Genomic DNA, 15,514 nt, shown 5'->3' with positions numbered 1-15,514 from the left:
ATTAGGCCCTTCATGAATGGATTTATTTAAATCACACTCATTGGCATGGTCAAGGAGTGCAAATGCCATTTGGTAATTCACTTAGCAATTTGGTACTTGAGGATCAGGATTGTCTGCATGCAGAGGAAGCCAGTCCCCATCCAGTGCTAGCAGGGACACTTCAGAAATCATCTTCAATAGGATCTTCAGAGCTAGAGCAACATAGAAATATTTGCTCTGTGAGGTTTATGCTGCTCAAAGCATTTACTGAGTCCTCATTGAACATTTATACATTCTTAGAACCTAAAGAATCTGTAAAATGAAAAGGGCAGACCTGTAATTTTAGGTAATTGGCCTGACTGAATCCACTAAAAGCAGCAAATTATTAAAGGTATTCACTCTTCAGTGGCTTTGGTTGATACCTGAACTGGCTGAGACTCAGGAGTGCTGATGGAGTAGTGATGGATGGATCTTTAGAAGCAGCAATGCAGGTGCTGATGCAGCTGGCAGGTGCTCAGGCATATCTCACTTCTTTCTATGTCTCCCCTATCCCGGTCCCCAACACTGAAGTCATCTCAGTGCTGTTTCAGTGGGATTTCCTCGCTCTGAGGAGCACCACAACCTCCTACAGCAGATGAAAATGCAGCAACCCAGAGATACTTTTAAATGAACACAAGCCCTGTCTGATTCCTGCCTTATCTCTGCTAATTCTGGCTTCTTTGGTGCAGGAAAGATGCCAAGACCTGAAGCTGGTGCGTCCGTGCAGCAGCAGCATGAACAGAACAGCTCAGACACTAAACATGTGCGTGAGGAAACAGGACCACAGGTGGGAATACCAGCAGCTCTCTTCTGCATGAGGAAAACCCTATTGCTGGCAAAGAGGGGAAAAAGGCTTTCTTTAAGGTGTAAATCTGTGTGGGACATGCAAGTGCTGCTCTTCCCAGCTGTCCAGGAAGGACAGTGTTTTAAAACAACAGCTGCTCTCAAGACAACAAAGCCTCCCTGTTCTCTCTGATGAATTCACATGAAACTCCTTAAAACCAGACCCAGCCATCCCCACAGGCAGAGGTGAATGGCATCTGCAGGGCCCGAATGCAGCAAGCACTGCATTTGCAGTGGTCCGTGCTGGGGGAAGGCAGTGTTCTCACTCTCCCAGGCAGGGTCTGGATGCCCCTTCATCAGCAAGCTCAATTCTTAACTATTTCAACACTAATTAATCCCTTCTGCAACATTTGCTCAGTGGTGGATCAGAAACGTCACACAGGGAAGCAATGAGAAAGGAAAGGAAGCCACAGCACCAACCTGTGCACTGAGATCAGGTCACGTCAAGCACCATCACAGAATCTGAACACAAACCAAACACCACAATTGAAATCTGTGACCTTCTGGGTAGTCACTAAGTAGCTGGTATGTTTTAGCTAATAGTTAGCAAACAAACATATCCTAGATCTAATCCTCCTGTGTCTTTTTAATAGCAGAAAGTCAGAATAAGATGCCTATATGGGAATTCACTGCTTGAAACCACTGACACAAGTCTGTTCAGTTCAGTTTGTCCACACAGTGATACTCTACCTTGCTTTTCTTGAAGATCAGGCTTTGATCGCCCAAGATTTTAAAGCCTGAAACTACAGGCATAGAAAGTGCTTCTTTTTGGAGTCTCCAAGTTTACAGCTACGGAGAGTTATTCCTCCCGCACACAGTTCCAGCATAATTGAAGTGAGGTCAGTGAAATTGGATTTTCATCACTTTCCTCAAGACCAGAATTCCCTCCTCCCTCGCTGAGCAAACAAATGAGGAGTATTTTCCAACAAAACATCAGGAACTGAAAAATACAACAATTAAAAATAGTTCCAGTGACAGCTCCCTGACACTGGGCAAAGAGCACTTTGGAAGGGAAAAACAAGACATTTAGCAGCGGTTGGCTGCCAGTCAAACATTTCCAGCTATTCAAATCAATGAAACCCCAAAACCAAATGAATTATATCTGGATTTCAGTTTGTGACACATGATACTGAACAATACCAATTGAGACACATGGGATGAGTGCCTTCCAGAGACAAAACTGGGGAAAACCCTTCCATCCTTCAGTTGTTCCACTTTCCAACAGAGCCTAAAACTCAATCCCTTCATGAGCAGTTCCTAAGGAGGAAAACCTAATACATACCAATACCTGAAGGGGCTACAAGAAACCTGGAGAGGGGCTTTGGACAAGGGCCTGTAGGGACAGGCCAAGGGGAATGGCTTTAACCTGCCCGAGGGGAGACTGAGATGAGCTCTTAGGCAGAAGCTCTTCCCTGTGAGGGTGCTGAGGCGCTGGCACAGGGTGCCCAGAGAAGCTGTGGCTGCCCCATCCCTGGCAGTGTTCAAGGCCAGGTTGGACACAGGGGCTTGGAGCAACCTGGTCTAGAAGAAATTGTCCCTGCTTTAAGATGATCTTTAAGGTCCTGTCCAACCCAAACCATTCTAGGGTTTCATGAGTCTGTGAAAACCTGGGACATAATTCTCCTAGACACATGGGGAGGGCTGTAAAAGAAAACTGGGATCTCAGAGTAAACAGGATTTCTCCCCCACCACAGAATTCAGTGAACAGAGCACCACTGCAATCCCAACCACCCATCCAAGCTAAGCTTTCCAGTCAAAATACACCTTTGATCTCATGGCTGAGCGCTCGGCCATGGCGCGGCGGTGGCAAACCTCCCATTGCCTCCGAGAGCCAGGACCGCGTCCAGCCCCTTCCTTAGGTAATCGTGTGTCAACATTTCCAGTGTACGCCTGGCTGCCTGTCAGCCAGCTGCTTAGGAAATGCCTGCAGACCAACACTGACATTTTAAGCTTTTATCCATTAGAAACCCCCAAACGTCCCTCCGAAGCCTTTCCAGAGTGCAAAGGTACGAGACCCGATTAGAACAGGACAGTACCAAGAAACTTTCCCTGAAGAAAATGAACGCTAGAGGTCAATCTAGCAACTTGTCCCGGAAATATATATCCCTGGAATCAAATATTACAGACTTCTGCTGTGTACTGTGCACCTCTCTAACTACATCCAGATTCACTGGCCTGGCAACGCGCTTCCTATCTAACAAGAGTTCCTTCTATTCTTTTGAATTTGTTCTTGTCTCACTGTACAAGAGTGTTTCCTCTTCTGAAGCTTGCTCGGGTGATGGCTGTCCCGCTTCACACAGCTCGCTAATGTCCTTAACTACCCGTTTCTGAAACGAAAGGGGAAATTGGCACTTGTGTGTGGAGTCAATACTGGCGGCCAAATGTGTCCCTGATGTAACTCCACTGCAGCTGGTTGAGTTAGATTAAAGATGAGTGCAGAAACAGAGGAGCAGACATCTCCATGCAGATGAAAGCCCAGCTCGCTCAGGATCTCCTGGCTCATGGATAAATACAGGGTTTCAAAGAGGCAGCGGGGAGCCAGCGAAGAACCAGGCTGGGATGTGAGGGATGGGTTTGTGACTTGCAGCCTTGAAGTCTGATTCCCTTCCAAAGTGTCTCCAACTAATAGCAACGGGGATGACTTCATTACCTGTGCCTCAGGCTTTCTTCATCTCATCTTCTGAGCTCACATTCTGAAGGAGCTTGTGGCTACAAACTCCCACCAGCTATTTATGCTTCAATCAAACCCATTTTTGTGTTCTTTTTTTCTTTATCATTAAATACCCAGTTATGCAGTTTCAGTAAATTTCTTCCTTTCTCTTCACTGCTCTTCACAACAGAAATAAGATGTAGCCCTGCCAGCCTATCTCAGCCTCCCCAGTGCATCCTTCTTTAGCACATCCCCTGCTCCCCTTTTATAAGGCTCCTGTCTCAGCCAGACTCAATGGATACACAGAAAGAGAGGCTTTGCTGACACAGGGGCTGCTTCCACTGGGAAAACCAAGGGAGATTCAGGGCACAGAAGTCAAGTCAGATGAAAGCCCAGATCCAGCAAGGAGTGTGTTTAAACACAACATTTCTCCCAGGGAGTCACCGGGATGGCTCGTGTGCTTCGCACTGAACACATATGTGAGTGCTTTGCTGAACCCAGGCCAAAATGCAGTTGTTCTTTATGAATGCGGGCCAGATCCTGTAACACTGAGTAACGCCGATGAGTAACATTTATTCACACAAGTGGTCTCTGCGGGGGAGGGCTGCCAAGTCCTGGCCCTGTACGATTTTGTCTTTAGCAAGCAGCCAGAGCAGAGCTCCATATGGCAACGCCGACTCCTCACTCAGCAGCTTGCCTGCTGCCAGCTCCTCGGTGGAAATGGCCCAGCGAGGCAGAAATGTTCCAGCACAACCTTTGGGTTACAATTACCTTTACAAAGCTGCCACATAAAGGCCTTAAAATTCTTCCAGGGAGTTCCTTCCTGCTGCAGCTGTCTGTATGACCATGGCAATCCTGACTGCGGCCAGCAATGCTCTCCCAGGGCAGCTGCTTTCCCAAGCCATTCCCAGGCAAAGGTGTCTCCCAAGGCATATCCATCCTTAGTGCCTAGCACATCCCACGACTGCCATAGAGGTGATGTGCTAAGGGGAAAAGCCTCTTATGCTCCTCTTCAAGCAACCTGAAGCTTGGGACACATCTCTGATAGCCCTTCCTGGTTAATGCACACACAAGGCGCTTAGGAGGGGTATGAGAGTAGTTTGGCACGGAGATGGATGCCTTGTGCCACCATGCAGCTGTTGTGCATTAACACCCTTGCTTCAAGACAGGCAAAACCGGGCAGAGCTGAACAGGAAACCTCCCTTCTCATTGACCTCCCCTGCAGCTTGCCCCTGGAAGCTGGGGGTCTCTTGATGCCTCACTTTGGTAGATTTTCTTCTATTAAAAAGTACAAGGGAAGATGCAACCCATCAGCCAGTTCCCCTGTACCACCCCTCATCCCCATCCACCTGGGAGTTAGTGCAGCCAAAGGCTGGAAGCACCCCAGAAGCTCTTCCCATGGGCTGACAGCAGCTACCAGAGGGAGCAACCCCTTGTTACAGCACCATCACAGTGCAGGGGCCCCACCAACCCCAGTGTGAGCTACACCAGCCTTGAGCATCCTCCAGCACCACAGGGATCCTGCAGCAGAGAGCAGCAACTTCCCATCCAGGAACCCGCAAGCATCCCATGCTCTCTCCATCCTTCCAATCCCCTTTTCCAAAGGGTCACATATACGCAATTGCCAGCAAAGATCCATAACAGGGGCTTACATCTAGCAAAGGCCTCCAGAGACTGAGCAGAAGATTTAGAAGATGTACCTGCCAGAAAGGACTGACAGTAGTCAGTGAGGAGTGTGGCCATCTCGCATCCCTCACCATCACCAGCTCCAGCACATCACTCAGTGCCATCACCCTCCTAGGGTGTCTAGGCATACAGCAAAGCCAGCAATGACACCAGAGGGACAAAAGCCACACCAGTACCCAAAGTAATGTGGACTAAACCCAGCAGGGTCAGGTCTGCAGAGCACTGAGGCAGGATCAGCCCAAACCAAGGCTCATGGTGAGCCTGGCTTGCCCTTATGGAGCCTATGAGCATCCCACAGCCTCAGCCCTGCCGTGTGCGGTTACTGCCAAATCAATATCTGTGTCTTCCTGGTAAATAATTGTGTCAGTGGGATGTTAATGGTGCACAGTGCTCGTGGTGTCAAGTCAAAGCTTTTTTTGACGAAGCAAAGTCATTCATTTTCCTCCCCCTTTCCCCCCGCAAGCCATCCCAAATGCACAAAATGGGCTCCAGACCCACCTCCTACGAGGAAATGAGAACCAGCCCCAGAGGATCACCCAGCAAGAAGCCTCTGTTCAGAGATCTGACGCCTCTTCAAAGACAGAGGAGCAAATGTGCTCCTACCTCCGCTGATTTATGAAGAACGTCTGCGTCACCGATGCAGGGGAAATGCTTAAACGCTACCAGAGGGGAGAGGAATCGAGCTCTTGCTGCCTGTGTTTTGGGGGTTGCACTCAATAACCCCTCTATTATAGTTTGCTTTCATATAATTCAATCTATATTGGGTTTTGAAACAAAGCAACCTGGTGACTGCAGCCCATACTGCTGGGTTACATGCTCACTAGCAAAACACACACCAGTGTCACCACTGGGACCATCCGAGGGCAGGCAGGATGTGCCAAAAGGGGCTCTTGAATCGCATGTGACAGCAGCCGGCCTGGGACCATGTTCCCATGTGCAGTGGGATGCAGGGAAAGCAGGTGGCTGGTAGGAAACAGCCAATGCCACCTCAGCTGGAGCAAAGCCAGAGCCATGGGTATCCCAGAAAGGCAGAAGGCTGGATGAAGTGAAGGGCACAGGCCAGGAGTGTTGTCTGAAGCCACTGTTTCTTTCCTTCCTCCCCCTCTGTGTTGAAAAACTCTGGGTGTAAATTGTTCTAAGTTCTCTCCGTTTGGTTTTAATTTCTGCTGGTGCCCCAGTGTTATTTATGCCCTTGAAATATAGCACTAGGCACATGTACAGTGTTGTGGTCATGAAAAACAGCCCGCTGCATATAGTATTCATTGATCAGCGCAGTAAATAAGTCCAACAAGCACAACTCATCCAAGCGAGCAGAGGACGCTGCTGGAGGCTGCCCATCTGCCAGAACTGGCAGGATTGCATCAGCAGCACAGGCTGACAGAGCTGCTTCTCAAGTGCTCTTTGCCATCCCAAATGAAGCCAAGAGAGGCAGTGCAGCTCTTGGCTGGCACAAGGCTCCAAGTCAGGGTGGCCAGCACTGCAGGGACATCCCTGGGGACATGGGATGCTCCCTGCTCATGCCAGAAGGGCAGTGACAGACAAAAAAACAACTGCTTGACTGCATCCAGGCAGGAGAAGAGACACCAAGGGACATGCAGCCACCCAGGGAGCTGGATCCCCACAGCACCCTCAGCACCATGCACTCCAGGAGGCCACTGCTAGAAACAAAAGCTCCCTGCAAGGGTCATTTGTTGGTTTGATTTGACCATGCTTGAGGAGAAGGGGAAGGCAGCACATAACAGCCCCATGTACAAGCAATTGCTTGATTAACATAGTTAATGTCTGTGAAATTTATTCAATGTCTGAATTCTTGCACTTCTTCCAGGGGAAAGGCACCAGGGGACTCCGATACTGCTGTCCATGCAGAACTGTGTCTCTCAGCTGTCCCAAGTATTTCATAGAATCTTAGAATGGCTTGGGTTGGAAGAGACATTAAAGATCATCCAGTTCCAACCCCAATTTCCCTGGAAGCCCTCCCTGTCCTGCAGCAAGAAGAGAGACAGGGAAAGTCAAGCACAAGGCTGGGTAGATTTAGTGTTGCTACACTGAGAGTCATTTATCTTAGCTCAAAGGTGAACTGACACCATCCTCAAGGACAGGAGCTTAACAAGCACAGTAGGAGGACCTGAACCGGATCTTGACCTGGTCTAAATCACACAGCTGCACTGAACCAAACAAGGCTGATTTATGCCAGCAAGAAGCCAGTCTCTTAGGCTCAAATTCATGCCCAGCTCCTACAGCCACAGCATTGCTGGAGCTGCCTGTCCACACCAAGCAGAGCTCACCCCACTAATACTAATACCATCTCCCCCAGCAGCCCAGCACAGAGCCATGACATGACACCAACACTCAGACTCCATGGAACACTCACACCAAGACATTGTATTGACTTCAGCAAGCAGCTTTAACAGCCTGAGTGTAAAATAAAGACCCTCAGAAGGGGATGTGCTGCAGCAGACCCTCCCCTGACTTTCACAGGGCTGCCCATCACCACAGGATGCTGAGCATCTGAAACACAGCCTGGTTTTGGGAGAGATCCTCAGCACCATGTGATACATATGGGATTGTCCCAATGGGCCCTCATGGGCAGCTCCTCTTGGCTTTGCTGCAAAAACATCACCTCCCAGAGAAGATAATCTCACATCAAACTCATGTCTCAGCCACGAAGCCAGTCTTGGAGAAGACCCCAAATATCAGGGACCGGAGCAGGTTACAAGGGAGTTGTGAAACCAGGGGATTGCTGCAGCATCCTCACACCCTCTGCTAACACAGGGGCCCTGCACCTTGCAGCCTCCCCACTTGGGTGCGTGACAGCACTGTTGCAGTCACATCTCCAGTGATGCTGCAGCTCTGGCCCTGCTGATCCCAGTTCATCTCAGGGCAGTGTTTCTGAGCAGGGTGGAACACACACAGCACAAAAGGGTGCTTTCACCAGCTCTGCTCCCTTGTACCCTGGGGCGAGTGCAATACCCTGACGCCTCTCACGAGGGGACAGTGCCTTCCAGCTTAGCTGGACACTGCCCCAGAGAAGATGGGCACAGCATGAGGCACCCTGGAGACCAAAATAGCATAAGCTGTGGGACAGCTTTGCCTCCAGCCAAGGCCCCTGCGTTACCTTGCTGTGTCCACACACCGGGGCCTTTTGGCTTCTCAGGCTCTCTCCAAATCTTTTCTGGCTCCACAGACACAGAGACAGATGGCAGCAGACACCCACTGGCCCTCAAACACTGTCCTCAAGCTTGGTACCTGCTCCTTTCCACCATCAAGGAAACTTCCACAGCCACAAGGAGCCCAAGCATCTTCCACCTCCTGCAAAATACCCCAACTCACTTCCAGGGCTGAACACAAAGTGCCCACTGCCAGACATCCCCATGCTCACAGCATCAGTGGGAGGACCAGCACCCAGCATGCTCCCCATCACCCCAAACCCTACAGATACTGAGCAGAGCCACTTCACCTTGGCCCACTCCCTGCGTAGGAGCTGGTTGCCAAGCTCCAACTTGGATCCAGCGACAGACTTTTGTGCTTTGGCTCATGGATCCTGAAAACAAGAGCTTTAATCATTGCTTGCTTTTCTGCGCCAAGAACCAAAATTGTCTTGTTAAATACAGTAAGTGATCAGTGCTCGCAGTAAAGAACATTTCAATGAGTGCTTGTGTGGGTAATTATTTCAGGCTTGCCTCTCTTCCCCTCTTGAGAAAAATTACGGAATGTGGAAATTATTGCAAAGCCTCTCTGGACTTGGAATGGTTTCTGCCACTTACAGGCGCTTGCTCTGGGCACTGCTGCAGCCTGTGCCTACATCTGGTTGTACATCACCCTGCTCACCAACAGCACCGGTGCCTGGGCAGCCTGCGCCAGGATCACACCCTCCACAAGGAGGTACACAGCTGGCCCTTAGCTCGGAGAGGTCTGAATAGGAGCCAGGCTGAGAGAGCTGGGCTGGGTCAGCCTGGAGAAGAGAAGGCTCCTGAAGGGGAGACCTGAGAGCAGCTCCAGTGCCTAAAGGGGCTGCAGAAAACCTGCAGAGGGGCTTGGGACAAGGGCCTGTAGGGGCAGGCCAAGGGGAATGGCTTTAACCTGCCAGAGGGGAGACTGAGATGAGCTCTTAGGCAGAAGCTCTTCCCTGTGAGGGTGCTGAGGCACTGGCACAGGGTGCCCAAAGAAGCTGTGGCTGCCCCATCCCTGGCAGTGTTCAAGGCCAGGTTGGACACAGGGGCTTGGTGCAAGCTGCTCCAGTGGAAGGTGTCCCTGCCCGTGGCAGGGGTTGGAGCTCGGTGAGCTTTAAGGTCCCTTCTAACACAAACCAGTCTGACATTCTATAACCGGGTGTAAGTATGGAGAGCTCTCTGCACTCACAGAGGGCAGAAATGAGCTCCAGAGTGAAGGCATTTGCCCACCAGCCAGCTGGGCACATAAACCTGCACAGAGGTGTTTATGCTGAAATTACCCAGGGACTTGTTCTGCCTTTTAAAGCTTCATCTGCTCACCCACATCCTCCTGGAGATTTTCCCTCCTTCATCCCATGCACCACACCAAGACTGCCTTGTACAATATCCTATTTGAGGCAAGAGCTGAGATTCCCACTGGCTGCGAGGGGTGTGCTGGGATGCGCTGTTCCTGCTTCACTGGGAAAGTTATTAGTGTAATGAAGGGGAAGAAAGTACCCCATGAATCACTGGCACACCAGGATGTTGTGATGCTCTGTAAATAATCCAGGGATCCGATATTATCAGGATTTAAGCTCTCTCATTAGGTTTAAGCTCTGGGAGCAAGGATGGGGATATAGGCTGGGGGTGCTGCATGTCCCATCCGTGCTGAGGCTGCCTGCAAGGGCAAGCGATGTGTTTGCAGACGGAGGTTATTCCCTCTCTTCCCGCTCCCCCATGGATGGGCTTTCCCAGCCTTTCCAGGCTCAGCGGAAATCTGTGGGTGCCAAACCCTGCTGTGGAGCGTGCTGCGTGTGGAGCTGCCTGTGTTTAAAAGCCAGTTTTGTGTGTTTCTCTCTAACCTTAACCCTTTCTCTAGGCATGAGTGCAAACTGATGCTGTTCCTGTCTAAGGTTTCTCTCTTCCTCCTGCTGAGGTTTCAGCCACCAGCTGCTTTTGCAGAGGAGGAGGTGATGCAAACCTGGCTGCGAGTGGGCTGGGGGCATTCTGCTCAAAGGGAAATAACCCCCTTTTCCAGGAAGGCATTCCCTGGAACAGGCAGCATCACTACAGTCTGCTCTCCTGGTCCCTTCAAAGCTGGACTGAGTGACGGCATGGCTGAGCAGCATCCTCCTCTGAGCGTGAGGTTCCCCGCTGTGTGTCAACTCCATTGACACTGTTGGTGCCCGGGCTCCCTCGGCTTCCACAGCACTCTTATCTTTGGGAAGAATCATAAAAGCTAAAAGGCAACTTGAACAGTGCAGTATTAGAGAGGGCTGGAAGAGAAGTGCTGGGAGAAAAAGGCTCCTGCCTGGGGCTGGGGCACAGCTCAGGATGCCAAGCACAGATCCATGGCTGCACTCAGGGATGCAAAAGTGGGGAAAAAACCCGCTAAATCAGTGTTTTGTGGGTTTGGCTGGTGTGTGCCCATGTGCTGTGCTCAGACAGGGAGGGGACAGGCTTACAGAGGCTGGCACAGCAGAGACTTCTGTTGCCTTTAGGACAGGTACTGGGGTTATTTCATACAATCTGGTTTGGGTTGGAAGAGACTTGAAGCTCACCCGGTTCCAATCCCTGCCACGGGCAGGGACACCTTCCACTAGAGCAGCTTGCTCCAAGCCCCTGTGTCCAACCTGGCCTTGAACACTGCCAGGGATGGGGCAGCCACAGCTTCTCTGGGCACCCTGTGCCAGCGCCTCAGCACCCTCACAGGGAAGAGCTTCTGCCTAAGAGCTCATCTCAGTCTCCCCTCTGGCAGGTTAAAGCCATTCCCCTTGGCCTGTTCCTACAGGCTCTTGTCTCGAGCCCCTCTCCAGGTTTCCTGCAGCCCCTTTAGGTATTGAAAGACTGCTCCAAGATCTCCTCTGAGCCTTCTCTTCTCTGCCCCACTCTTCGGAAGGCGTGGGGGGACCCATCACCCGCGCACAGGGCTGACAGGAAGGGAGTCATTCCTGAGGAGCATTGCTTCTAAACCACTCCAATATGGCAAGGCAATGTTAACCAGCTGGGAAAACGCTTTAAAAGACCCTTAATTAAAGGCTGGCTGTTGCACAAGCTCCTTTCCCATCCCCACCAGAAGAGTTTCCCAGTTTCCCGGCCGCTCTCCTGCTGCCCTCCATCCCTCACACTTTCTTTCCCGCTGGCATCTGCCAGCAGCATGCTGCGGCTGCTGCGGGGTGTCTCTGCAGCAATCAGCCCCTGCTGTCACATGGAAGTTTGCACTCAGAGCAAAAGGGGGGGGGAAGTGGATAATGCTCTCCCTGTTGGCTTTCAGGCAAGGCTGGAGGCTGCAGCTGCCTGTGTGGATGATGGTGATGGGGCAAAACATCACCTGGTCCTGGTCTAAACCATCCCTCACCAGCTACAGTGAATTAGGGCTGAATCAGACCCTCCAGCACCATTGCTCACCCCTAACATTGGCCTTCACATAAGGAGCTGTGGTACCTCTCAGTGCCCTGCCACAAGCCAGCTGCAAAGCCTTCATCCATCCATCCCCCTCCTCCTCCTCCTGCCCACTTTGTGTGTCCATGCCCTCCAGGAAAGGAGCAATGGTGGCAGTGCCCCATCCCACGCATCTCCTTCTACCCCATACCAGGCAATGGGGGTACATGATTAAGGTCTGGGGCTCGCCTCCTGCCAGGGGAAAGCTTGCCAGAAAGGCCCCAATTTCTCCTCTCTATTGATATAAAGTGATTAATTATGTGAGGCAGTGTTGCTGTTTCTAATCAAAGGAAACTAAAATCAGAGCTCTCGCCTCAGCCAAGGGAAGTGCTGAGCTTGTGCAAGGGTGCACAGCCCATGGGGCAGCTCTGCGGGGCTGTGCTGCTCCCAGCCAGGATTCAGCCCCCTCACACAAGCACAATCACTGCTCTTGGAGTGGGCAAAAAGGATGCTGCAAGCAAAGGGACATTCTTCTTCCTGACCACATCTGTCACAGCACCTCAGTGAGCCCACGTAGGATGGGGACAACCCCATGCACACAGAGGGGGTGACCAAAGCATTCCAAACCACCCCTGCAAGCGAGTTCAACCTGCACAGGAGGATGCTGAGACTGGCATCCCTTCTCCTCCAGAAACCACATCTGCTTGAATGCACAGGCAAGATTGAAGACCTGAACAGAGGAGCACCTTGCATTTCCAAAACAGGTCAAAGACAACTTCTTTTTGCACCAAGAAATGCAAATAAACTCGGCAGAGCTGGTTTCCTCCCAGCAGCCGCATCACTTGCACGTCTTCCACATCTGCTTTAGGGAGTCACAGTGTTTGGGGACCCTGCAGTGGGGTCCCTCAGAGCCACCCTCGCAGTGGGGACCCAGCAGCAGTGTGCCCTGTCCCGGTTCAGACAGGTATTTATCCCATCAGGATGCTCACAGATAACTCATTTGGTTCATTATTTCACTAATTACTGTTTCCCTGCGAGTGCCCTGCTGCTGCTCACAGGCTCCCAGAGCACACAGGCAGAGCTCAGCTTACCCCAGCCATGTTGAAGCAGTGAACAGCCTCACCCAGCATCAGGGCAGAGGTTGAACCACAACAGCCCAGCTCGCTCCTGCGTTAGACACAAGCACCATGTACTCCATTTTCTTCCTTACATTAATGGACCCCAGGGCTGCCTACACCTGATGGTGGTTATTTATGCCCACATGTGGGATCCAGCCCATGCTCTCCATGACTTGGAAGCCACCACTGGGCACATGGTTGCAATTACAGCAGCCTCTCCCTCAGCACGGGCATTTTCTTGTCTATTGGGGAATATGGCAGTTATTTTGTGTATGGAGATGGGAACCAGAGCAGAAGCCAATGGAGATGGTGCTGCTCAAGGGCTGTGCATGGTGCCAAAGGGCTTGGTGGGAAGGCAGGACACTGCAAGGAGACACTCATGTCCCTCACAAGGGCTTTCTCCCCTGTGCTGGCTGGGAAGCAAGGCAGCCACAGGGCACCCTGAGGCAAGAAGCAGCATGGCTCTGGGCATCCTCAAGCATTGGAGAAGCAGGGATTTGCAGGTTATCACTGGGAAGCACAGCAGTGTCCTGAAGGCCACCAGCATGCACCAAAGAAGCACCAGTGACCCTGGGGAGGAGCATTATTGCCCCATGGGACAGACAAAGCTCCTCTCGGACACCCCAAGCACAAACATCAGATACCTTGAGGTGCTCCAGAACCCACAGGCACTCTCTGAGCACCACTGCACACAACGCTCCATTCCAGACTGGCCCTAGAGCCCCCACAAACAGCACAATGGATGCCCAACATCCCCAGCAGTACCCCCACATCCCCTTACCAGCCAGCTCCTGCTCTCAAACCAGGACAGCACTCAACACCCAGAACTTCAGGAATGATTTAACCTCCCATCTCCCTGCATTTATAGCCTGCAGGTGCCCCACACACCCCAGCAGCACGAGCCCCACCTGAGGACACTGCAGCAGGCAGGGAATGGGGATGGATGGGGTGTTTCCAGGGCAAAGTTGGCTTCCCCTGGTTCTAAAACGTTCCAAAGCACTTTAAGATGAAATGTGTAATTGCAAATCATCCCTGCTGCTCTCCTGCAGACCTAAACAGAGGCAGGGGAGGTTTAATGTCTTCCTTTTGGACTTTTTTTTTCTCCCCTCCTATGTTTGTTCTTTCCCTCCTGTCCTAAATTTGGTATAAAAGAAAAAGGAGTAAATAAAAGCTTTGGAAAGCTCTTGAAACCCTGCTCTTCCCGGCTTATGGAAAGGGAGGCCCAGGGCACAGGAACCCCAAGGTTTTGGATAGCTGGATTCTCAAAACAAGAATAGGGTTAGAAATGGAAACTTTGGTTAACCGAGATGGGGATGAAAACTTCATTCCACACTTGGCAGCAACGCTGGGTCTCCATCATCCTCTTCGCAGGCACTTCCCCCATGTATCCTGGTGCCCCAAAGGCATCTTGCCATTGTCCTCTGGGCAAGCAGATGTGGGCACACCAGGGCCCAAACTCTTGGGAGCTCCTTTAGGAACAATTCCCCACGGAAGCACCAGTGGATTGGGTGCTCACCTGAGTTTTAAGCACATTCCCAGCAGCCTGGGGGTTAAATATCACCTTCCAGGTTTGGGATTCTTATCAATCCGAGGTAGATACAATAAGAAAGACCTAAAAGCATCCATATGGGACCGTGTCCCCTCCCCAGCAGTCGCAGGCACACAGAAGACATCTCAGCATCATCTGTTTAGAACTTTATTTCCTTGTGCAGAAAGACACAGGGTGATGCCTGTCCCTGAGCCTCTGGGAGTGCTTCAGAACAATTCCTGTCCCTGTAACACCTCCCATGCACTGGGGTGAGACCCCCAAATCCTGCCCGCACTCATCAGAGGCAGCCCCAATGCTGGGGTCCATGGGCTGACACTGATGAGTACAAAAGCCACTGCAAAGGGGGGTTCAGCTTAGGTTTCCCTATGAGCCCACTGCCTGTTATCAGGGGAAGGGGTCTCAAATATGCTCCATCAAAGAACCTACAATAAAGAGGCAGTTTCTTTTCCTTGGTAGTCCTGAGCTGTCAGTAAGATGGCACAAGAGCCGTGTGGTGTCTCCACTGATACCTTCACTAGATCAATTGCTGATTTTTTCCTGAATCTAGGGGTTTTATTAGGTGGATGAGGCAGCGATGGCAACAGTGGCTTCTGCTCTGCCTAGACATGAGAAACACATGATGCACTAGCACACTGTGGGATCTCAGTTGGGCTGGTGAAGGGAACCTACCTGACCTTGGGGAACAAAGCATCTTAGTGGAGCTTCAAATCACCACTGCTCCAGCAATGCCCACCCTTCCTTTGCCTGGAAGCACATCACTCCTCTTGAAAGCACCAGAAACAACCCAAAACTCTGCCATGGTGGGCATAAGGACGTAGCCCTGTGCTTGATCTCCGAGGAAGAGCCTGGAGATTTCATCTTCCTCCTTCCTACCCCAAGCTGCTTTTATTGTCTTGATCTAATGAAGTGCAGACTTCACCTGGACAGACCCATAAGTGGCTCCTCTCGGAGGCAATGAATACAAATACTTGACCTCATGAGCTGCGGGGCAGCAATTAGTTTAAGCAGGGGGTTTGTGTAACACTTCAAAAGTCTTAATACTTGCGGTCAGCCCCGGCACCGTATTTGCCAGAACCTATTGAGTAGTCTTAATGAGTCTGCAAAGCAAGCTTTCAATACA

At 51.2% G+C, this 15,514-nt stretch overlaps 1 protein-coding gene across 1 annotated transcript in view; it reads right to left on the bottom strand.

The window, feature by feature from the left end:
* Window positions 1-2,658: 2,658 nt before the first annotated feature.
* MSRB1 (methionine sulfoxide reductase B1) overlaps window positions 2,659-15,514 on the bottom strand; it is a 68,633-nt gene continuing 55,777 nt past the window's right edge. Inside the window, exon 5 of the transcript XR_009964072.1 lies at window positions 2,659-2,669. The gene's annotated coding sequence lies outside the window, so the exon portion shown is untranslated. The remainder of the gene's footprint in view (window positions 2,670-15,514) is intronic.

This window comes from Pezoporus occidentalis, unplaced genomic scaffold, assembly GCF_034315485.1.
Source record: "Pezoporus occidentalis ecotype Australia unplaced genomic scaffold, CSIRO_AGI_Poc_V1 ctg178, whole genome shotgun sequence".
NCBI lineage: Eukaryota > Metazoa > Chordata > Aves > Psittaciformes > Psittacidae > Pezoporus > Pezoporus occidentalis.
Note: the sequence above shows the minus strand (reverse complement) of the source record. Positions and strands in the feature narration are given on the sequence as shown.